The following is a 25,205-nucleotide window of genomic DNA, read 5'->3' on the forward strand; positions in this document are numbered from 1 at the left end:
TATCCTGCCAGTGCATTCAGCATGGATTTATCCAGCGGCACAGTTCTCTGGCGCTTCCTCTCGAGCAATTCTCACCAGTCTGTTTTCCTGACCACCCATCAGGGGGCCAATTCCTTGTTTCCTTTGCAGATCAAGAAAAAACTTAATATTTAGTGGCCTAGAGGTGCACTTGTTTTCAGCCCAGAATACAACTGCCTTTTCTCCACTCACTAAAACCACCCAATGGGAAACTCTGTGTCCATCAGGAAGGAAGACAAGCACACAGGCCACACTTTATTAAACACATCAGAGTTGATTTGCAGGCTTTTATTTCACAGTTCCTGCAACATTAACAAAATCAGCTGAAAGAGCGGAATCGAACAGCCTGTGCAGGATGAATCATCTGGCTGTAAGTGGCATTTGATTGTATTTACCACAGTGTGAGCAAAGCACACTTGCTGTGAAGCTTCAGAGAAGGCTGAGTTGCAAGTCACCTCTGGGCCAAACCTAGCCTCTGCGGTGCTTGCTACTGTATCTCATTCATCTCTTGTCTTTGGAAATTCTATTAATCCTTGAAGCACCACAGAAAGTACAAAAGGTTTTCATTACATATTGATGAGTGTATTTCCTTAAGAAGGCTCTTGGCATCCCGTGGAAGTAAATGAATCACTGGCTCCTCTGGCTGCTGCATAACTACTTATTGTTTTATTGAACAAGAGAGTAAAAAGTCACATAAAACCTTGCATACTATAAATGGCCAGGGTATAATTCAGACCTGCCCATGTGCACATTAATTTACGCATTGGTCTTTTTGGAAAAAATGTCAACTGAATAAATATAGCTTAGGCTGAGCACTTGAACCACGATTGACTTTTATTATTTTTTTGGTTAAATTCCACTCACCTTTTTTTCCCCCTTTTTTTGGCATATGAGTTTTTCAAGTGTAGAATGAAACCATTTGCTAACAAGGGGAAAGAGAGCTAGGAGTACAGAAAAAGCACATACCTTTTCCAAAGTCATTAAGAGCAACTTTTGGCACTTTCCATATATGGGACATAAAGCTTTATTAACCTAATCCTTAATCTCTAGGTTCTCTAACTGATTTATATGTTTACTTATGGTATTGTGTGTTTTCTCCTTCTGAAGAGCACAGTCAGGTCTCTTAAAATTCATACACAGGAGACCTTTTTTACGTCAACAGAATGGTGTGAATTTCAAGAAAGTACTACAAGCTCCTTAATACTTCAACATCCCTGGAGCCTCAGTTGCATATGTATTTTTTTGAAAAGACCAATTTTAGTTTCTTTCACAGAAGTACATGTGTCCTACAGCTTGTCATGGACTTTCCCGGAGCCTCTCCCAGGACCTGATCCCCTACGCACCAGCTGTGAGGCACTAAGTGCCCGCAGCGCCTGTGGATGTCCATGAGTCACTGCTGAGAGGTGTTGAGTACCTGCAACTCCCTCTGAAGTTAATGGAAATAGCAGGTGCTCAGCATTTCTTCAGAGGGTGGCCAAGAGAGACGGGGAGTACCCTGACACTGGAAAAAAACTGCAAGCAAAGGGAGGCCCTGAAAGAAAGAAAATTTGCTGAGGTCCCCCCACATCCCATTTCTACACAAGCCCTCCTCCTGTCAAAGCAACAGGGAGCCTTTGTGCTCTGGGAGTCTGCACTCCTGAAAAACCTCCTGTGCTGCTGAAAACCAGGCTACCCTCAGGACTGGTGTTTAAAGGAAGAGAGATTAAAAAGGCAGAGAAGTGCCTGGTGGGAGTCACCTCAGCAGGCAGGAGCATCGCCTGCACTGCATCCCTCCACAGCGTGCATCTGCAGCTGTCTCGGGGCTCCCCAATAAACAGCTTCCTGCGAAATATTTGGGGAGGTGTTGAAGATATTTCAAGTTAGAGGTATATCTACCCACTTCTAGTTGGCCAGAAAGCAAAGGAGAAGTTGACGGTATTCTCTAAATGACTAATTCTCTTATGCCAGCGCAGCTGTGGTGTTTCAGGCAGCCAAGAGCACCTCTGAAGCACAGGCTCTCTCAGCATGACCTCCACAGACCTCTTTCATGATAAAGATATCTGTCATTCCTTGGGTGGTGACCCACTGGTACTCCATGCAAAGGATACAGACACATCGCTTCTGTACAGAAGTGCTGACTCCTGAGAAATAAGAGAGAGAAAGAGCTAGGAGAAACATAGCACGTATTAAGTGTACTTACCAGCTGGTTAGAAAAGAGGGAGAAATGGCAGCAGCCAAAACCAAAATGATCACTTTAGGACCACAGCTGCACATCTGTGCCAAATTTTAAGGGCCAGCTTTGCAACAGCATGAGCAAAGCATAGTGGGAACAGACCTTTATAGAAAGGCTTCCTATAAAGATGCAGTAAGAATCAGGCAGTGATTGTGTGCCAGGCTGTTGCTGAGTGCTGAGGTGATGGTATACTCCGTACATGCCTATATAGCACAGGCAATATATAATGACATGAACAGCCTATCTAGATTACTTGCTGCTTATGCCCCCTTAAAGGGAAAAATGCACAGCCATCTGTGCATTGTGCCGTTACACACATATGCCATAGGCAGTTCTGCAATAGTATTAAATTGGAGATGTAAATATATGGAAAATGGATGCAAGTGCTCAACATAAAAGGAGCCATGCATCTCAAAATTTACATAGGAACTGAACTGTAAATGGACTCTCTTTTCTCTGTATGTAGCGTTAGCCTAGCTGATGTTTCAGAACACGTGTGCCTAGTTGGAAAATCCTTCTTTTTGTTTTCAGGTCCTTTGAGCCCACCAGATAAGTAAGCCTCATGTATGTGCAGTAGTGTAAATTGTCTATGAAAATCTGAGCTTTAGGTAATTCACTAGGTGTGCAAGATATATTTACTGATCCTTACAAAGGCACACATTGCTACTATTCCCTTTTGCATTGCTGGGATCAGGGTGTTCAAGCTGATTGCATGCTAATCTATATGAATCAAAGGGAAGCTGGTGATGCAAAGCTCTGGAGAAAGTCCTGTTTTCTTCATTACTTTCTCCTTACAAAAGTAAAATATTGCAGAGGCACCGCTTTTCAGAGGATATTGTCAGGTTCTGCTTTTCAGAAAAACTACAGGAGAGGTTCTTGGTCCTGGACATGAAATTTATACAAGGACACTGGTTTGCTGGTTGGTCTCTGTTTCCTGTGAAGAGGCTACTGAGATATTTTATATGTGTTAGAGACAAGCAGGATGAAATTCATGTCACCTAATTGTAAATGTCTGCTTTGCTGTCTGCTGGACCAACTAGTAAATAACTGAGGGTGCAGGTACGTCAGTGATTCGTGCTGGATCTGGGTAGTACTTCTGAACTGAATCTCCTCATTGCCATCATTTTTCACACTTTTTTTGTGTTGTGGAGTCCTATCAGAGTGTGCACACTGATTTCCTTTCAGATGAAAGCTAAGCCAGGAAATGATCTCCAGAAAACCATCAAATGTGCTCCAAGTGCTAATGGGTATTCAGGCCACAGGCACAGAATAGAGCTAGTGCAAAATTAAAGCCCCAAATATGGATGTCATATCCTTTGCACGAGCTGCTTTGCACTACAGAGCTGCTCCTACAGCTCCATGTGACGTCTGATGTGGACACGGCTTCAGATCCACTTTACAGTCAGTGGAAAGAAATGGGTAGTGTATGAGTGATTTGACCTATGTTACATATGTGCTTTAGGATGAGATAAATTATACTATGGAAGTGTCCCTTTCACTTCATTGACCATAAAGAGAATCCAATTGACAAGCTCAGTTGTGGATAACATTAAAAAGTCAGCTTCTGTTCAGCTGATTTCTAAACCTACAGGGTTTGGGTAGGTGCCTTCTGATACTTTTACATTTTAAAGATTTAAAGAATAAATAAATACATTATATTACAGCTTCTGAAATTTAGGGGTGCTGCTTTGTAATTTTGGAAGGTGCATGCAGGTTCTTTTGAAAAAGGAAAAAAACCCCAACACAGCAGCTTTTCAGAGATGTAAAATCATGTTTACTGGTATTATAGTCATTTCTATAGCTAAATTATCTCAGATGTAGAATGGACTTATAATAAACATTTCATCTGCTTTTCATCTTACCTCCAATTTATCTTTTAATTCCTGTATGTGACTGTAATAGAATAGGAGTAACAAAGCAGGAATGACTGAGGCTATGCTGACATGAAGTTAATGCTCATCTTGTGTCACAAACATGAAGACATGCTGTCAATCTTACAACATATCTTTCCAAATAATATTTCTTTCATTTCACTGCAACTGGTTTCCAATAAGCAGAGAAAATGCAATAAATATAGCTAAAGAAATCATCTTCCTGGAGCAATCTTGTGCTAAGGTTGGAGGAAAGCCTCCCTCTCATTTGATAGTTACCAGGCATGATGAATAAAGTGCCTCATCAGTGTCTTCTCCTTCCAGTTCTGGGCTCTGGACGGGATCTCCATGAAGCTGGTAAAAGATATACCAATATCATGTGCATAAGTTTCCTCCTTTTCCATTGCAGACCTTGAGCTAATTAAGATGCTGATTTACAGTATCTTTCCTCCAGGGCTCTTTGACAAATATGTAACTTGGTGTGTGAAAACTGTTTCATCATCTACATCAACTACAATCTACATGAGAGCTGTGATAATATATGTACTAAAGTGTGATACAGATCATCTTCCACAAACCCAGCAGAGACAGAAAATTATTTCTCCACTGTCCCCGTTGCGCATGCGTTACCTGAACCACATTGGCAGCCTGTCTCCTGTACTTGAAGCCATTTTCAGATGTTGCAGGTAACGGTATGATTATTTGATTCTACTGAAATAAATTCTTCAATGGAAGGTTTGCCTTTCCTCATAAATGTTTGCATCAACTCTTTATTTTGCAGTTTTCTATATTCTCTGTATCTCTGTCTTTACTTCTGAGGTACTGGATCTCCTAAGATATTTTAAGTCTTTTGTGTCTTTTTAGTCAGTGGAGGTACCTTTAGCTCCATTGAGTGACAATAGCAATATTCACTGTGTCCTGTTCATGATGCATACACAAAGCATTTGGGATTCAGGCTACCCAGATTATCAACACAAAGACTAAGATTATACACGGAAGCCCTTTTTGCCTTTGATCCAGATCTGAGCCAGGAAACGTTTTCACCTGTTAAGAAATACATATTCCATTTTTATACCACTTCCATGATGATACTGCAGCATCGTAAGCAATGGCAGCATTTGTGAAGAGAACAGCACTCTCTATGGGCATTTGAATTTCTCTCTCTAGTGTTACTTCAGCAAAAGTGGTTTTCCCTCTGTGTGTCTCTGAAGCAACAAATCAGTCAGTTTTTGCCCATGTTTATTTATACAAATGTTGGCTCCATTTGATCTAACCTTCTCCTTGCCTCCCACAGGTGTCAGCTGGAGTCCTGAATAACTTAGTGGTCTCCTGGGTATCATGGGTGCTCTGGTCACTCAGCACTGAAGGCGACAGCTCAGCTTGGCTTTAGACAGATATGAGCACAGAGGGAAAAGAAAGGAAAGGTTATGTTTATTTTGTGAAAACTTTGCCTAAATCAGGCATGCACAGAGGATGGAATTGGGAGAGCTGCTGAAGAGATTCCTCATTTTTGTTAAAGAATGGAAACATGTACAGGTTAAGCCCAGAGAAATGCATCTGAGGGTAGGGCATGATTGGAAGGAGTGACTATGTTTTTTATTGATAATATAAATGCTATTGTTTCCCTTCCTATAGCACAGAAAGAATGCCTCATCTTCAAGAATAATCCACTCCCGTTGCTGAGATAAATGACTCAGACTTCTTCCCCAGATTTATTCCCTTGCAAGCCCAATTATTGCATTGTAAAACAGAGCATCTCCTCCCATTATCCCTTTAGTGACAGAACAACAATCATTACAAGTACAGAAAACTCATTTTAGTCCAGCTGAGTTCAGTTGAAGAACAACTGGTTTAGATCTGCTCTTATTATTAAGGGAGGAATGCCTTTATTTGCATTACATATGATGATTAGTTATGATTATCTCTGCAGAGCTTTAAATAAACAAGGACTTTAGTGTCCGATTAAAGAAATAATGAGCTCTGAGTTTTTTGTTTCATGTGAGTGGAATTTAGGGAAATTCCAGATACGAACCAAACCCCAAGAAGATGGGGTTCTCTCCCTTTAGAAGGTATGTATGCAATTTCTCCATGATCTACCTGGTCTTTCTCGGGTGGTGTAAACCAACACAACTTTGGTGGCATCAGTGGAGCAGTGCCAGTTTCTACCAAATGAGTCTCTGGCTCTGTTTTTCCTGCCCACTTGTAAGAGTTCTGTTTGCAAATCGGCTGTTGCCATGTCTGTGCTTCCCCAAAAGGACACAGCAATACGCCCATGCACATTTTGCTGCCACCCTGTGAAGTATTTTGCCTTCCCAAGGAAAAGTCTCTACATTGAAGGCTCATTGTTCCGTGATACTGAAGAGTTGTTTCCATACCCTTCATATTTTTTACTGTCATCTGGTTTTCCCTGCAGTAAACAGGAGATGTGCATACACAGGCATACAAGGCCAAGCTCCAAACACATAAAGAATCAACAGTAGCCTTTTCATGGGCTTCCAAGAGCTTTGGATGAGCAGAGGCAGTTAGAGATTTCCTCTACTGCTGAGAGCTGACAGCAGAAATGAGATATTTGGGGAAGTTTTGAAAGACACTGACACAACACAGGAGTAACAGCACTATGCTTGCAATATAGATGGACTCAACAACAAGACTAAGGTTGTGGTACTGACTGCCAGAGAGACTAAAGCACCACTCAACAGCACAAAGAACTGAGAAAGTATGATAGGTACTTCACTAAAGATTAGCTACCCATGCTGCCATTGTAAGGGAGGGAAGGAAGCTTCAGGCTCTCTGACAAGGCCAGAAATAGATTATTAGAAGCAAGCAAACCTCAGAAACCATGACCTGCCTGAGACACCAAGAATTTCCATGTGGACGAGAAGAATGCAATAAGGGAATTCACCGATATTACCTTAAATTTCCTCAGAAACTCCTCAGGAAAAGGGAGCCTCGGTGCATAACTAAAAAGAGATAGTATATCTTGCATAAAATATCCAGTGGGGAGAAAGGTGGAAGGAAGCTAGCATGTTAGCATGCAGCCAAGAGCTAGGGGAAGAGAGGCAAAACCCAGCCCCTCAGTTGTCTGTGCAGAGGTGGTCCATGTCAACATACTATTCTCTAGTTGAAGAGAATCTTTGCCCTATTCTGGAGGTTCCCCAGAATCGCAAAGGAGCTGAGAAAGGAGAAGGACAAGCTCTCTAGAATCTTCTTTCCTGAGCTGTATCTTACAGCTTCTCTGTGGGAGGTTGCCACTTGCCCGGCAGAGCCAGCAGATGATGCACACAAGTGCTGCTCTGGTCATTGAGGAGAGGGTCTGGCTCAACATGCCGTCATTGAGGTATGGGGTATAGGAGGTATGTGTAAGAACAGATGAACCTCTTTGTCTCAGGGATGTTCAAATCTCTGAGTCCAGTCTCACTGGAAGTCAGAGGAGCTCAGCTCCTAAGTCACTTCAGAAAACTGGAGTTCAACTTTTTCCTCATGTAGAAACTTTCCAAATTTTTACCCACTTCTTGATCTTTTAAGTGCATACAAATCTCACCCGTTTGCTATGCCTTATGGGTACCAGGGAAATTATGGTAACAGTTGGATAGTCTACTTTTGTGGTTTTGGTGGAGTGTGCATTTGTGTACATGGAGCTAAGGAGATTTAGCTGGTAAAATTCTTCTATTCCAATATTATTGTGAAAAAACTCCCAGGAAATGTTTTAGTTAATATATAATATGTATAGTTTATAATTTAAAATTTTGAATTGATCTTTCCTCTCCAAGGATCCCAGTGTTGACAGACTGCAGAGAGAAACTTCTCGGAAGTGCAAATATACTTACATTTTGACATCCTGAGGAGCAGTTCTTGACCAGGGAAGGTCCCTTTCTACTGTGGTGAGAGGAGGAGAAGGTGGGTACACATATGGCATGGTGAAGTGCCCTGGATGTCCAGGATTATTGCTGCTGTGGTAGATGAGAAAGTTTTGGCAATTTGGGGGGATTTGTTTCACTGAATAAAGTCAGGCCTAGGCAGATCATGGCCATTTTTACCTACTCTCCCCTTTTGTGCTGGGCCAGGACAGAGAAGCAACACTCAAACCAGGGCACAGTAAGCTAGGACAGAAATGATCAAAGACAACGTTCTTCTAATTTCCAATGAAAAGAAGAGGAAGCATGGTTATCAAAGATGAGGTGCACAGGACAGCCCTTGCAATATTCACTTTGCTTCCTGATTTCCTTAACCTAGGAGCAATGGTCCAGCAGGGAGGGTGAGATCAGTGAAAGCTCTTCTTGCAGGACCTGAAGTGAAAAACTGTGTCATATCAGCTGCTGTGCAGTGAACCATCCCCATGTGCTCCTGACTTTAGTGTAGAAAGAACCCCATGACTTCCCCCTGCATTTAATCTGAAGAATTAAAATTCACACACCTGGTAGCCCTTTCGGGGAGATGGAAATCAGTCCACTCTTCATGCAGTGGCCCCTTTTTATGACTCATAGTCAGTATAAGTAATTTGCTCTCCTGTTAGTGCTGTAGTTCTTGTCAAAGATTACAGACCTGCATCTCAACACCACCTTTAACCACCATTGATGAAAGCCAACAGCAATTGGTTAGTTCTGCCTGTTATATGATGGGATGGATGAACGCACTTACTGTTTGTACAGCAGCATAATTCTGCCTCTTCTGAAATACACTGTGGTTATACATGGCTAACTTTCATACTGCTCACATGAGGTGGAGCCCAGAAATCTAAGCCCAGAAATCTAATAGGTCATCTTCTGGGCTGGGACACAGGTCCTTTCTTCTCATTTTTCTGTGGAGCACAATGGTTTGGTATCAGAATGCGGACTCTGAAAGACAACTGAAAAGCCACAGTTTAGCATTAGCTTTCTCTTAACTTCCCAGGAGTAAAGACATTTGCTGCACAGTGGGTACCACTGTCCTGAGTGGTGACAGGGGAGGACAGCATCGGGATGCTGCTCCTTCTCTCCACCCCTTACACTGTAGCCAAAGTTTGTCAGTCCTACTGCTCACAGATTTGGAGAAAACCTGTGGTACATGGGTGGAAGGACCAGCACAGTTGTGGTACGGTGGAGGCTGACCAAGGAATGGCTCAGCACAGGAGTCAGGACGTCTTTTTCCCCGTGTCTCACTCCTTCCCTGAGAAGGAAGCGTGAGGCCGGAGTAGGGGCGAGAGGCTGAAGCGACGACAGGCAGACAGGGAGGGGGAGATCAGGGGAAAGGAGGCCTGGCAGAAGGAGTGGGGTGAAGACCAGACAGAAACCAGAGAAAGCAAGGATTTCCATGTCTCCCTCTGACATACCAGCGCAGTTCATGAGAAAGGCAAGCTTTTGATAAGGAAAATATTTTATTTTCATTGTTAACTTAAACATTTGCAGACCCCTGAGATCAGAGAAATGCTTTGGGATGCAATCACATGTGCAGACAACCATCACATTAAAGGCAGGAATAAGTACAACAATATTACTCCAGTATTATTTTAGCCATGAGCGAACAGAGCAGTTGCCGTACTGAGGGCTGGCGGATTACAGATGGGATCAAGAGGTGGCTCATAAGACAATCTTGTCCTTAAGAGTGGTTTCGCACCCTGCAAGAGCTTGAGCACATCTGCGGAAGAGCAGCCCTCGCAGTCCTCGCCGCTATACCTCCTCCAGATGTGAGGGCCCACGGGCAGCATCTGGTGCTGCACAACTGCAAAACCGAACGCACCAATGTTATATGAAAATCCACATCACACACTGCACACAGTAAGTGAAAGCAGAGTGCCTCAGGGGAGGTGCAACATCAAAAAGTAGGCTGACAAAAAGTGTACTCTTCCTTCAGGAAATTTATTGCCCGGAGGCCTCTGTGTTATTCCCACATCAAGATGTTTGCTGCTGCTGGAGCCATGGGCCTGCCTTGGCTGCCCTCGGGTGCAGCAGGAAGTTTTGGGGTGCTGGGGCACCCCACTAGCAGGCAGGGGCCAGGCAGAGGCATCTGCTTCTCCTGCCCCAGGGAGCACAAGTGACTGCACACCTGTGGATGGGCACACCCCGCTGACACAGTGCTGCCACCCCCACCACCCTGGTAGTCCTTGTGTTGCTTTTGCTTCTCTTTATCTCCATGGTGGGCCATCGTTGTGAAGTGGGACATGAGTCTGTGCTTCATGCCCATGGAGATAAGAGGGGTAGAGCTGGGGTGATGGTGGGACAAGCCCTCTGCTCTCCGTGCCCTATTTAGTCCCACCAAACAAAGGGTGCTTGTCCAAAGAAAAGGCCAGGCAGCTCCCCCCACCCAGCTGGGGACTCAGTTCCAGGTGGCTCAGAAATGCTAACGGCATATACCCTCACTTCTGTCTTTTTCATTTCTGTTTTTACTAACTTCACACACACACATACACACACGCACACACACACACGCTATTTTCAACCTCCGAAAATCAGTTAGTAGGGAATTTTTTCCTATTGGCTAAAAGCTGTGGTGAAATGACTTCATATATTGACTAGAGTTTGGCTCCAAACATGTTGAAATATTTGTGTGAGGTTTGTGTATTGGGACCCAACAGAGTGCTGTACAGGTTGATGCAAGTGATACACTGGTTGCCACGACACTGCAAATGTTGGGATCTGTCGACTGGCCCAAGCACGCCTCAATGCACAAAGCACTTCTTATACCCGGCCCCGAGCAGCCCAGCCTCATGCTAACGAAGGCTGAGAGTTCATTTAGCTCATTGCAATCTGCAGATCCACAAACATTTTCCAGCAGATGTGCAAACCCCTTTAGAAATGTCACATGCATAGGTGGCTGCGCAACACGTATGAACTTGCTTTGCTTTATCACTTTTTACACACTTCTTAGAAACCCTTGGCTCCCAGGCTGAAAAAACACAGCTTCAGTTTCATGTAGCATTTCAGCTTTTAAATGGCTGCTCTTTGCTTCACTGACCATGCTCCACCTGAGGAAATGTGGTTTGTACTTAACCTCAGACAGAGGAGAGTTTCTTTGCTTCTCCCTCCAATTTCAGATGACAGAGGACATGCCCACTGTGCCACGGGGCCTGCTGTGGGGTTTTTAAGATGGAGTTACCCCCAGACAGTTGGTGCTGCCAGAGCCAGCTTGGGCATGAGAGATGGCCAGCGGGCACAGCCAAGACCATCCAACCTGCGGGGCTTAGGACTGCCCCGTGTGGCTGGACCACATCTGTCCCCAGCAGCTGTGGGGTGACATGGGCCACCCTGTGCCAGCCTGGCTGTTTGAAGGCTGGGACATGCATGTGGTGCAGCAAGGCAGGGGAAGGTGGCCGCCTTCAGAGCCACCCACCTTTACACAGTGGTGGAGGGGATTGGTGCCAGACAGATAGACCTTGGCACCAAGCGTGTGTCCATCCTCTTGGCCAAGCCACCCAAGTTGCCGGTCTCAGGGCAGTCTGTGGGTCTGTGCTTGCAGTGACACGGGGGCTGCTGGCTGGACTGGTTCTTGTAGTGCCAGCAGTGTGGGACCAGGGCTTGGAGTAACCATGAATGATCCTTTTGTCCCCTTTTCCCCCTCCCCTTCCTCACACTAGTACATATATATCCTCAGGTGGCCAAGGACCAGGGTATAAATTTGCTTCTCCTCAGTCAAAACTTCCACTAATTTGATCATGGTTTTGCCAAGGAAGGAGTAAATATGGAGCAGGGACTTTGGGGATTTGAGCTATAAAAGTGAGAGCTGGAGAAGCCGAGACTGAAGAAAATTTCTGAAGTAAGCGGTCAGATCCAGGCATCCTGGCTCCCTCCTATATACTTCTGGCCAAGCCTCCACACCCCAGCCTCTACACACACACCCCCCCTCCACAGAGCACAAATTATCAAGTGCTGGTGGGGGGACCATGGGGCCAGGATGCTCACAACATCCTGAGTTTCATGAGGGCCAAGTCAGCTCTAGGTCAGGCCAAGCCGCAAGGTTTGAGAGCCAACTTTCTACTTATGACCCCGTATACTGTGCTGTGTGCAGCTCTTGGTCCCGAACCTCTGCAATACACTTACAGAGCATACTCTTATTGAGGCAAGCTGGAAATTTCACACTTCTGAATGCAAAATAGGTCATTCTATACAATTCCCCCATTTGTGCAGGCGTATTTAGTGTTGGTGCCAGCATACACATATTTCCAGGTACAACCTATATCCCTATCTTGTGAAAATTCAGACGCTTCTTGTCTCGTGCCTGAAAACTTTGAGATTTGTCTTTTCCATATAAGGTTTAATGTCCAGTCTAGGAGCAGTTTAAATACCCAAAGGACTGGGGTTAAAACCAGCTGAATGATCTCCAATGCAGTCTTAAAAATGAATTTCCTGTTCCCTCAGGTGGGGGGAGTCCTTTCCCTGCAGCTGGGCCAATGAATTGGGCACCTTATTTCTCTCTCTCTCCTCGTTTTCTCATTAGCCAGTGTGTAATAAGGCACCGCAGGCATCAAGCATGATTTAAATCACCACTCCTACCCTTGCTCGATGTGCGTGTCTGTGTAAGGTATAGGGCTTTTTTTCCTTGCTCTCTTTTCTGGTTCAATTTATCTCCCTCACTCAGGAGTTTTCTGGTGAATACAATGGCTTCAGACTGGAGAGAGCTGAAGCTAATTTTCTTATTCTGTTTGAATAAATGGCTATTTGCTCTTTCAGGAGTAGGTTAGCCTTCTCATGTGGTTGTAATCTCCTTAAATCCCAGCCACAGAGCTCCTAATGCCTGTTGTATAAATAATCCACCTTTCATACATGGCCGTGTTTGTCCTTGTTTATTTTTTTTTCTGCATATCTATCTCTAAAATTGCTGACCCTGGGAGGGTCTCATTGTACATGTGTTTTCTGACCATTATAGTTTTCGTTGCTCAGGTAGCTTTTACTGCTTGTCCTATGTCCTACCGCCAAAGAGGAAGGGAAGCCTGCAATGCCATGGGAAACGAATAATTCTCTTGCTGTAAGAAGTAGAGTCCCTGTGGCCATGAATGTGCCTTGCCACATGCCTTGCACTGGACAAGGGAGCAACTAGAGAATGAGATCCCAGTTTGATGCTAGCCTCCTCTGCAGCTCAGGAGATGTCATCTCCCATGTCCTCCCTCCTCCCACTGTCTGTAGGATTCTTAGGATAACAATCAGTGAATGCTGCTGAAATCTTCCTGGTACCCCCAAGGCTACCAGGGAAGCTAAGCATGTAGAGGTTCAACAAAATTTACAGCCTGTCACAGTGCCTTTCCACCCCAGTAAGCTATGCACAGTGATTATTCACAATAAACCTTGTAGCACCCAAAATATTTTTGGCTTCTGTTGTGGTTGGTCTCTATCAAGACCCAGGAATTAATCAAGTCGGTTGGTCTGTTGGTCCATTTCATACATTTCCATTTCATACAACCATGAGGTGATGTGGCCAACTTCTCTCTCTGTCTGGATACAGTTTCTGGAGAGTAAAGTGTTGAGTCCTAAGGATGGAGGTTCGCAGTCCCCTTAAATCAGCGTAAGGTGATGCTGCTGTCAGAGGCGGGGTTGCACCTTGGGTCCCTGATCCCAGGAGCACCCCTCTGCCAGCACCTGCTGCCACCGGCTGGGCAGCTCAGCACCTCAGGCTGGCACAAAATGACTGTGAAGCCACACTCCAGGGTTTAAGCGCTGCTCTGACGGTCTCTCCATAGGCAATCCCAACAGTCCGTCAGGGTTTCTGTTACGAGAAGCAGTTGATTTGTTTGTAGCAAAATACTACCTGTGGACATGAGCCAGCCAGTGGGTTTTGCATTTGCATTCACTAAGGCGTTTTCAGGTGAGACATCATCATTTCTCAGTGTAAATCCCTGTACTTGGTACACAGCTAGAGTGATCTAAGGGTCTTCTCAAACGCCTAGTACAATTGCCTCTGTAGAAAAACCTGGCTCTATTTGGAGGATCATAGATGACACCCTGAAGAATAAAATGAAGCTGCTCCTATATTTATTTCTTATCAGTCATGATATGGTTATTAGGAAAACAAGATGTGCAAATATGCTGTCTCTGAAACATCATAGGAGATTGCTGCCTCTCAGCTATGTCAGCTTTTGATTCCTGGAGTGGCAGTCACCTAAGTTCACCGAGTCATTCACATGGTACTGCTATTGCTGAGGTGACTGAGCCTCCAGGATGTGTAGCCTGGGGCCAGAGCGATGGGATGAGCTCTGCAAGGACGGGTCACTGCGGCCAGCTTGTGGCCTTCCACATCTTGGGAGAAAGGTTGCAGGGAGACATCCCCTCTTTCGGTTACACACGTCAGAGATGTCTGCTGAGAACGGCAGGAGAAATGTGAAGGGCAGAGTTTTGGTAGTGACAGACCCTGCCATCTTTATGTTCTGGTGAGAGCTGAGAAATAAACTTTGGGAATTACAGTTTGAGATTTAAATGCCTAGTGGAGTTAGGGTAAAAATTTCATATTTTAGTGCTTTTGTGGATCCAACACGTAGAGCTTTGAATGTGTAAATGCAGCACACTTGATAACTATATTTGGCAATTAGTTATAGTGTTGAGAACCAGCTATGGACATTAAAATATTTATCATATTCTGTGGATGATGGGGATTTTATATACCATTTGTGTATCCTAAGTATAATGTGTTAGCACTTGGGATCAAAAACCATGAACATGAGGAAATCCAATGACTATCTACCATGTCCTTTTCACTATACCATTAGTCAAGCATAAATTGGTGAGACATTTCAATTTACTTACTGTAATTTCTTAACCATAAACATTCTGAATGGCTTCAAACACTCAAACCTTGCTACAGCATTGCAAATCTAAGCCACAATAATGAAAAGTGCAAGCATTTCGCAAGCTGATCAGCATTTGGGTTGTTCAACAGGTAAAAAAATACATGGCAGAAATTAAAACTTGGTAAAGTAGACTTTGAAGGACAACATACTCCTCCTTTTATTATTTGTTGTTAACTCAAAGGTTTCAGGTTAATTTAATTTCCTTCCAGCATACAAATCAAAAGTCTGACTTTTCTAGATGCACAGTTCTGTTCCCCTGAATCCTAAAAGCATATTGTTTACACGACATAATCAGCAAATGAAAATGATCTTGTTCACAGAGGGTCCGGTTCCCACAAAATATCCACACCCTTCCTTGCTCATGAGTTATGGATGTCTGGGGTCTGCACTCTACCAGAAACTTGGCTGGGCTATGTAAAATCATTTTCTGAAGAGTGTGTTTTATTTTGAACGAAGTAAGCAGGCAAGAGGCCAGTAGGATTAAAATGCATTCTTTATTTAAAACAACTCACAAAACACAGCAGCTCCTACCACTTTGTTAGTCTCCCCTATTTGTCTCCAGATCCCTTTTCCAGGCTTCGGCTGGTGCTCTCAAGTACACTCTGCATCTCGCCAGGCGCATCAGAGGGTGGCTGCTACCCAGGGCCAGTCGCCACCCAAGAGCCGGTGGACACGAGAACAAGGAGACTCTTGTGGGAGCCCCAGCCGCCGAGTCACTGGATCCATTATCCCAACCCTAGCATGAGGAAGGGACATCCATCTTTCTGCTCCTTCAGCTTATGGGAAATAATTCCTCCAGGTATAATTCAGAAATACCATGAAGCTTTAATTCTCTGAAATCATAACAAAGAGCTCTCAGATTCCCTGATGAAAAAGGGAATGCTCTGTATCTATCCAATATTATGTTGCATCCAAAGCTCCCTGAATTTATTTGGACAGTATTAACAGAAGTTTATTGAATACAGACAAAATAGTGAATGGACCACATCCACAAGAGCTGGGATACCATGAGGTACACTGACAGTGCCAAGAACTGTCCTGTTTGACAAAGCATAATGCAGTCACCTTCTCCGTTCCCGGCAAAATCTATGTCGTGATCTCCTTTATGTCACTGCAACATTCTTCTCCTGGTTGACTTTCTCTGATGCAAAATAGAGAAAATAACCAAACTTGAAAGAAGAAGTATGGACCTCCTTTGCCAAAGAAGAGGTAACCTGACAGCAACAAACAAACAAACTCAAGTGTCATGAAAGATATTTAATAGAGTATTGTACAAAATGCTCTTCAGTTCTATGAAATTAAAAGCTGCCAAATAATTTAGCAATGGCTTCTGACAGGAAAAATGAAGTCTGTGGCTCAAAGTTCCACCCCAGTTAGTGTTTAAATGTCAGCTGTCCATCTGCTGCCAGACCTGGTGAGTGCCGGATCCTGCCCTACACACGTGTCAGCAGAGCTGAAGTGTTGCTGAGCTCAACCAACAGCCACCCCTAAATGTCCATGAAGGTGCCTGTCCTTACCTGCTGCCCATCAGGTACTCACCATACAGGATCCCTTCCAAGGCCACTGCCCTGAAAGAAGAGTGCAGTCCTTCTGCTATCTGCCCTCCAGAGAGCCAAGAAATGACCTCTCTCAGACTGAATCCTCTTGCCTTGTGACACCCTTATTACAAAAGCGGTGTTTCCACCTCTTTAATCACTACCCCTTCTTTCTTATTTTGTCTTGACATGTTCACTGCTTATCAGTTTGCTCAGCTCAAGGATTTTGAATTTTACAAGTTGTCAACGCTGTAGGCGCTAACCCTCACAGAGGACCCTGAGCCATGGGAACCACGTTTGCTGCTACCCTGCGCCAGCCCCCATCCCAAAACCGCCTCTTCCCTGGGCCGCATCACACATCTGGGGTTGGGACAGGCAGAGGCAAGCCCTTCTGGTCTGGGACAAAAAGTACTTAAAAAGGGGGGGTGGGGGGGGGGGGGGGAGGGGGGGAGAAAGGGGGAAAAAAGAGCAAGAGCCCTGTTAACTGCAATTGGCAGCCACTGTGTAGTTAGGAGGACCTAGAGGGCTCTAGAAAGAAAGCATATCTCTGTGTGCTTTCCAAGATTTGTTTTGAAAAGATGCCAGGCAGAGCTCTGCAGAGCTAAGTGGAAGCAGCAAGCATGATGGTGACATCTTTAAACCTGGCTGGCTACCAATGGGCTTTTACAGGGCCAGAGCGATAAGGCTGGTAGAAGATTATTTCTTTTGTTGCTGTGAAATCACGTAGTCCTTGTTCCTGATAGCTGTGTAGGTATTTATCCAAGAATACATGTTAAAGAAATACCTATGTCACTGAGACAAGAGCAACCACCATAATTTATACGAGAAGGCTGACATTCCAGGATTAAGTAAAAAAAATCATGACATTTGCAATTTTTAAATCACCTCTGGGCAGGATATCCAGTCAGACATTACCACAGCCCAATTAACCTGATAAGAGGAGAAACAACAGTTAATGTTCAAAAATACACAACCCTCTCCCCTTCCCTTACCCGAAAAGAAAAAATAATTAGAGTGGGATTATAAATTTGTTATCGTGTCTATTAATAATCAGACCAAGGACAAGGAGAAGAGACCTTCTGACAAATCAGAAATTAATAAGGAATAGTTTAGGGAGATCTGCTTAGGGTAGATTAGCATTGTCTTTGAGAAAGTTTCCCCCTTCCCCATAAGATGCTTTGAGTTGCAGTATCATCTGAGGGGAAAATACTGCAAAGGCTGCCAAAAAAGCATCGGAAGAAAATTAATATAGAGAGGAAAGGCTGAGACGAGATGGTGTTCCAAAGGTTATGGGCTTAATGTTCAGAATTTCTCTAGTCGAGCCTTTGTCCTAGCAGCAAAAGGTGCTGAGTTAAAATAAAATATCATGGAATCATAGAATACCAGGTTGGAAGAGACTTGGAGGATCGTCTGGTCCAAATTTTCTTGGCAAAAACACAGTCTAGACAAGATGGCCCAGCACCCTGTCCAGCTGAATCTCAAAAGTGTCCAATGTTGGGGAATCCACCACTTCCCTGCAGAGATTATTCCAATGGCTGATTGTTCTCATTGTGAAAAATTTTCCTCTTGAAAGTAATCTTCTATTTCTACTTGCAGATATTACTGAATTGTATGTAGTAATTTATTTCCTACATTACGTACTTTTTTTGGCTTATAAGGGAACTAACATTGAGAGATCCACTGTATTGCAAAAAAGCTGTATTTTGGTTTCCAAAAGGGTCAAGTCTCTGATTTCTGCCATTTCTGCTCTGAGTGACAAAGAAAACTGTTTCAATGTGCAGGACAGAAGGGCCAGATTGAAGCTTGTGGAAGTTAATGATGCTTCAAATCAGAGGCAAGAAGGGAAGGTATATTTCTGAAAATGAGTAAATGCAAAAAATACAAATGTACTAGAAGTCATCACCAACCACTAGAGTGAGAACTGGAAGTCAAGGGTGTTCAGTGCTTCAATGAAGTGAGAAATGGAGGGGAAGAGCAGGGAAATACTTCTTTTGGCAGCAGATTCCATCCTAGAGGTATATAAATATCCCAGACAGACACAGTCAAGAAAAGGCAGCAGACAAGAGGAAGAAGACCTACCCAAGAAGACAAGCAGTAAGACATACTGATGAAATGATGCATTTTCCTGGTGTAATGCCACTGCTGCATATCCTGTTTCCTTCTGGTCAGTTAGGTATGTAAAAAACAAACAAAACAAAGCAAAATTCACTAGTGTCTTTTGTACTTCAAAGTGGAAAGACAGGAAGCAGAGGAAGACGTGCTGGTTCCAAGGGCACACACTAAATCAAATGTGTAGAAAAATGGAGGCTTATAAGGCTCTATTACTGAAATAAATTCTCTGTGCATGACAAAGTTTCCTAGCTTAACGCTCTCACTGATGGAAGAAGGTACCTTCTCCCACATACATTAAAGCCCATCAAAAGCAGTCCTGTAATCACACTACTTAAGTTATTGCTTCCTCTCCAAGCATGGTGTAATCAGGAGAGTGAAGTGCTCCTGTCAGTAATATCCTAGCAGCAAAGGTGGCATTATACAAAAGAATGGCTTTCAAATGGCCTACAGAAAACATGTTCAAGGGACCATACCTGACAGCTAGACAGATATCAGCTTGCTTTTTCTTTGGGCAGAGCATCAGAGGGGATGAGCCACGCTAGAAAGGTGGGAATACAGAGTTTAAGGAACCTGTCAGGCATCCCCTAGTGAACTGCATAGTGGCTTAAGACATAGGAGTCCTCATGCTGCTGCCTTCCCTCTCCCCTGGAGAAGACCATACCCACAGCAAGGACTGCGTGCCCACTTTGGAGTAAACTCCTAGTGAAGGAGGCTGCTCTGCAAGCCTTAGTGCCTGTGGTTCACTGCGCACAGAGCCAAGGGCAGGGCTCTGTGGGCCAGGGCTGAAGCGCACTGAGCAGGGCTACCCCGTTCTGGCAATCTCTTGCAGCGGTGTCAAGGCTGCAGGACTCTCCTGAGGCGTTGCTGGCTGCAAGGGTCAGCGGGATGTGTAGGCAGCCTGAGCTCGACCAGTGTGGATGCCTGCAGCTGGTGGATGTTGATGGCCCAGAGGCAGCTACTTGAACACACCAGGCTGAAGCCTGCTCCCTGGTCCACTACCTCAAGGTCAGACTAGACATGGAGTCTAATTCAGGAATGACAGCAGCTTTCTGTGATTTAGCTTACACCATGTGGGACAGGGTTATCACATCTACTGGTTAAAATGTGTTTCAACACATGCTTCAGTATATACGATTATAGACAAGCCCTTAGTGTGAAGCAGCAGCAGGTTTGTTTTTTTCCAACGCAAAGACTCAAAAGCAGAACTATTTTTCCTATGCTATTTAATGAAATGAGTCTAACCTGAAGTGAAATTGTTGACTTACGAGAAGACCCTAAGTAAGAACATTTGTGTGCAATTGCATGTGATAAGATCATTCTTAAAAAAAGAAGGCTTAAGAGCATGGGAGTAGTAATTAACATGAAGAAGGGAAATGTGGGCCACATTTAGTTTCTGCAGTGTGAAATTTTGTGTCTTTTCCTGTGTCTGTGGAATTTAGCACATATTATCTCTCAAACTGTGACAGATCTGTTTTAGCAGAGCAGTCAGGAAAGTCTTCCTCTTTCTATCTGCTCTCCAAAATGCTGTGGTAACACAAACCATTCTTTTCTGCATCTGTCTGCACAGCTCCTCCTTATTAATTGTATTTCCCAAGCTTCAGGAGTGTCTTTGGTAACCTTGGGAAATCATGTTTTCAAACTCGAAATGTGGTTTCTTCCCTGATCCTTCTTACATCCCCCTCTTTAAAATGAAAGGCTCCCATTCAGAGTTACCCTTTCTTTCCTCCTCTTTCGCCAGTTTTCAGTCCAATATGCTCATTGTCCTTCTATTCCATGACTTCAGCCCTTAGACATTTTAACCAACAGTGGAGAATGTTGTCAAATGCTTTCTGAAAAACGGAGTCTATAATATCCTTTCCCCTTCCTTACCAGGGCAGTAATTTCCTCAAAGAATTCCAACAAATTAGTTAGGCATGATCTCCTTTCCCTGAATTGATGTTAGCTGTCTTTAATCAAGCTCTGCTTTTCCAAGTGTTCCCTATTTGATTCCTTAAAGGAGTTGCAGAGTCTTTCCCCTTCAGTGAAGTCAAACTGACAAGTCTGATTTTTCCCAGTGTCTGGGGAAGCCGTCTTCTTTTTTCCCTTAAGAAAAAATGATTAGAAATAAAATTCAAGTAGTTTCAGCAGCCTCCCACCTAAAGACACTTATTCTCTTGGATTTTTATGCATAGCGTTTGCTGTCAAGAGAGGGGATGCGTACGAAGAAGATGAGGGCGAGAATGGAGAGACACAACATTACAGGTGACAACTTTGTGTAACTGGATTGCGTATTTTGAAATCTGGGAAGCAAATAATAACAAGCATTTCCGATGAAATCTGAGATTTGCATGGATTAAATTGATGTCCAGTTCCTCCTGCAGGCAAGCAACACCGGGACCCGTACCAGCCTACAGCGCTGCCCCACGGACCTCTCTGGGGGACATCCGTTGGGATGTGACATGGATCGCATTGAAGTCTTCGATGTGTTTATGTACTTATGAGGCTTCACAGGCTGCCCCCCAAGCTAGTCTTTCTCTTCAGATGTGAGTAAACTGGGGAGGGGGGATGTGAGAGATTAGCTCCTCTGCTGGCATCAGCATTGCCAGCCTGCATGTGCCTCTGCACACACCCATGATGTGGTGCGTGATCTGGCTCCACGGTGGCACAAGCCTCTCCCCACACACTGTTGAGAGCAACCGCATCTGTGTCGATGTCATTTATTTGCCACATGGTGCTGTAGCCTGTCTCTTGCTCTCGGTGGGCATTTGCTGGCTGTAGCTGGTAACCTCCGACTGTACTCGGGACCAGCCGTGAGGGGCAGGCAGACCACAGCGAGGTGGGAGGCAGCACCCCCTCATTTGGGACCTCCTCTGCCCAGCCTCGCCTGCGGTGCCCCAGGTCAGGGCAGCCCGGGGTAGCCTGGCACAGGTTGCTTACCGTGCCCTGCTGCCCTCATGTCTGGGGTTGGGTTTTCTGTGGGTGGGTTTCACCATGATTTCTCCATAAATCGCCCCTTTCTTCAGAGGCAAGCTTCCTTCCCACTGTCCTCCAGGGACAGAGGTGGCCCCAATGCAGTAGGAGAGCTGCCTCGGAGCAGGGGACAAAGGCATGATGCCTGGTCTCATGACACAGCAAAATTCCCAACACATGTAATTATATCTGAAAAAAAAAAAAAAAAAAAAAAAAAAAGGAGTTTTTACCACTGTCATTGGAAAGAAGATGAGGTTCTTCCTCTTCTGAAGTACGAGATCTGCTCAGTCATGGCAATAAGTGCATCCCGTGATACTTCACATTTTGATACAAATTTGGATTGTATACACTATGCATTTCTTGGATTCCCATCTCTGTAAGTGATACTGTATTGATCTAAGATTAGCAGGAAGAAATCCCTGTATCAGTAGATTTCTGTCCAGAGTGAAGACAACTGCTGGATCCCCCTCTTTTCTAAAACAGATTGTTAACACAGGCTGTTCTGGGAACACATTATTTACTGCCCAAAAGGAAAAGAGATTCTGGTGGCTGCACCTTTCATCAGTAAAGAATATACATTTGAAAAGACAGCAGAAATCAGTCATTAACAGTTTTAGTCATTGTGTTTTAAACACAAGATAGCTCTCAAAGTTTTTTCTTTATGTTTGAGAGAACAATACCCACTACCTTACTTCTGACTCTTTCTCCTCTTATTTCCTTCTTGCCATTAAGCACCATTCATAAAGCATCAGAATCCTGAAAAGGGACTCTTGGATCACTAGTCTAGTCTCCCAGTATTTTAGGCAATCACACTAAGTAATCCCTTTCATAGACTCACTCTTAAAACCCTCTCCCTCCTAAAAAACCAACTCCTTTGTAAGAAAAAAACCAACCAACCAACCAAGCATAGGTTATTTGCTCCTGTTATTCCTACAAAAGACTATTCAGAACCTCACTTCTCCGCTGTTCTGATTTTCCTTCTTATTTTCAAACTGCATTTTTCATGACCCATTAATGGTCATGTGTCCTTGTGCTAAATATTTTCTTTGACTTAAATATACCTTCTTGTTTCCTGAAAGGTCTCCTTTCCTTCTTGCAGCATCTTTCTCTTTTTACCATTATCCTCCCTCTCGTTTCTGCTCTCTCCTTCACAAAGTCTTATCTCACTCATGGCCGATTGTCTAGAAAAAATGTTGATGGATCAGGCACCAAATTTGTTCCACTGGGCTAAAAGACTCTATAATTAAGACATTTGTCTATAGTTAAGAGTCACGTCAGGAGGAACATGACTCAGATACATCAGCGGAACCGCAGGTAACTGACCTTAGCTTGTGGCACAAGTCAGGTAAACCATATCACTTTAAAACTCAGCCCAAGGGATTAAAACTAATATTTGAGACATGTTAGGAATATAAACATGGTCATTCAGCTGTGTTGCTTAGAGCTCTTCTGGAACAAAATACAGCAGATATCCCAGCTTCTGTAAATCTTACTCCATTTTTGGGGTTTCTTCATTGCAAAACTGATCAGAATTAATAAACTGAAAAGGCAGCAGACACTCCTACCTTCTAACACCACTCTTGGGGCCAGCACAGGGCCTGGAATAACAAAAAGGGTGAGGGTGTCAGCCCGGCACTGAACACTTGCTCTCACAAGCAGAGGAGAGGGGAATCAGGGGAGTGGGAGCGGCAGGGGCAGCCTGTGGGTCCCGACGTGGTACCTTTCCCAGCCCTGGCCAGAGAGCTGAGCACACAAGGACGAGCAGGAGGCAGGGGGCAGCAGAAAGGGCGTTTCATAGAATTAATCAGGAGGCCAAATCTTATTAATCATATTATTAATTTCTGCAGTGCTAATGAAGGACAGCCTTGCAAGGTTGGTGATGGGATGGAACAGGGGCACTTCTTTTTTATATTTACAAACTATTTGGAAAGTGTACCATGCATGGTCCTGGTTTCATGCAGCACTCAGATAATCTTCTCCTTTTATAACCAGCAGCTTTTTACCACAGTGGCTGTGCTGTGCTCCAGGAACACCCAGCCCAGCTCAGGGAACCCAGCAGAGGAGCAGAAGGAGCAGACCCAATTCATCTCTGACATTTCAGCCCTGTGACAGCCCAAACACACAGCATTGACTCCATTATTAAATCTCAGCCTAACTCAGAGAGTGCTTTGAGATCTTCTCCAGAAACAATAAAACATTGCTTTTAAAAAGCTAGGAATGCTGGTGTTTTGATGGGCCATTAAAAGACACGTTCTACTGCTACAATTTTATCATTTGCCTGTGTAACCAAGACCTACAGCAGCTTCTTCATTTTATCAGGTTTGATATTTTTGGATAGATTTCTGATTGGCCTCACATTACTGCACCTGGAAAATGTATCTTTGATACATATCTGGTGTCTTATTAAGATTCACCTTTGCTCTCTGTTAAATACTGTGATTCAGCTGATTTAAAACAGTTTGGGTTTGCCCTGAGAACAGGCTTTCATTTAAAGATGTGCCTCCTTTTCTAATTCCTTTTCACAGCCTGCTTTTTTTGGCTAGCTTTCCGATGCTGACTGCTAGGCTGGTCCTTGGAAGGCGACCCCACACTACCCATCCTTAGCCCTTACCGGGGCTCCATGTGAGTGTGGACGTGAGGACAGGGATCTGGTTTTATCTTTTTGATTCCTGCTGTGCCCCTTGTCCTGACTCAGCATCTTGGTGAGAGCAACGTGATGACTGCTATCACTGTCATTCACCCAGCTGGTGAGGTTCCTCGCCCCCCACAGTTATTTGCCTTTGGTGACTTCAAAGAGCACCAACATCACCTCCCTGGGGTCTACCAGATGCAGGTTAGTGGTTGCTTACTTTGTACTACGTGCCCATTGCAAAAGGACTTTTGGAAGAAAACCACAGAGAAATGAACTGTAAGTGCATCCCGTCATCCTCCTATGGTAGGCTCGGAAGTCGCAGTGCTGTGAGCCTGCCTCAATGAAAAGTGATTTCTTAGCTGACATTTGGGCATGTGGAAGGTTTGTAAGTGCTCACACTGCTTTTCAGCCAGCTAATAGAAATCAGTTGTGGTTTATATCTAGCCTTTACCTCCATATGCACTGAGGAAGAAGTCACTGGTTCTGTCCACTGAAGTCATCTGCATTTTTTCCATGTCCAGTCAACTCTCAATGTTATTCTCAATAGACTAATACAGAACATATGTAAGTTGAACTGTACGAACATATTTAGTATATTTCATTTTGAAAAATGAAGTTATGATGAAGAATGAATATCAAGGTGGAGGTGGGGGGGGATGGCTGGGAATATTTTTATCAGGGCACAGCTAATCTGCAACCTGGATGCGCTGCTCCCAGGTGATCAAGAGTTGACTGGGTTTCAATCACAAATGTGGCTCCTTTCATTTCTGCTTTAAACCAAATTGAGCTTGAATTCTCTGAGCTAATCTACATCTTTTTCTCATTGCAGAACTTGGCACTATTCAGTACAAATAGCATGCCTTGCTCGAGGAACTGCAAGAGTAATGAAGGCCGGGGCTTTTGTTATCAAGCCTGAGATGTATTAGCAAAGCGGTGGGGCACTTCCCGCAGCACCTGCCCAGGCTGTTCCTGGCCATGCTGGAAGCTGTTGGGTTTTCCCTTTCCTGATCCCCAGATGGAAACAACTTTAAAACAAGCAGTTTCCATTGCATGCTTGATTTTGGCAAGTAATGGCTGATGCCTAGGTGGGAAGAGAAATCATCCTTCCCCTTTCATCGTGACCTCT

This window comes from Tyto alba, unplaced genomic scaffold, assembly GCF_018691265.1.
Source record: "Tyto alba isolate M040663 unplaced genomic scaffold, T.alba_DEE_v4.0 Super-Scaffold_2, whole genome shotgun sequence".
Classification (NCBI taxonomy): Eukaryota; Metazoa; Chordata; class Aves; order Strigiformes; family Tytonidae; genus Tyto; species Tyto alba.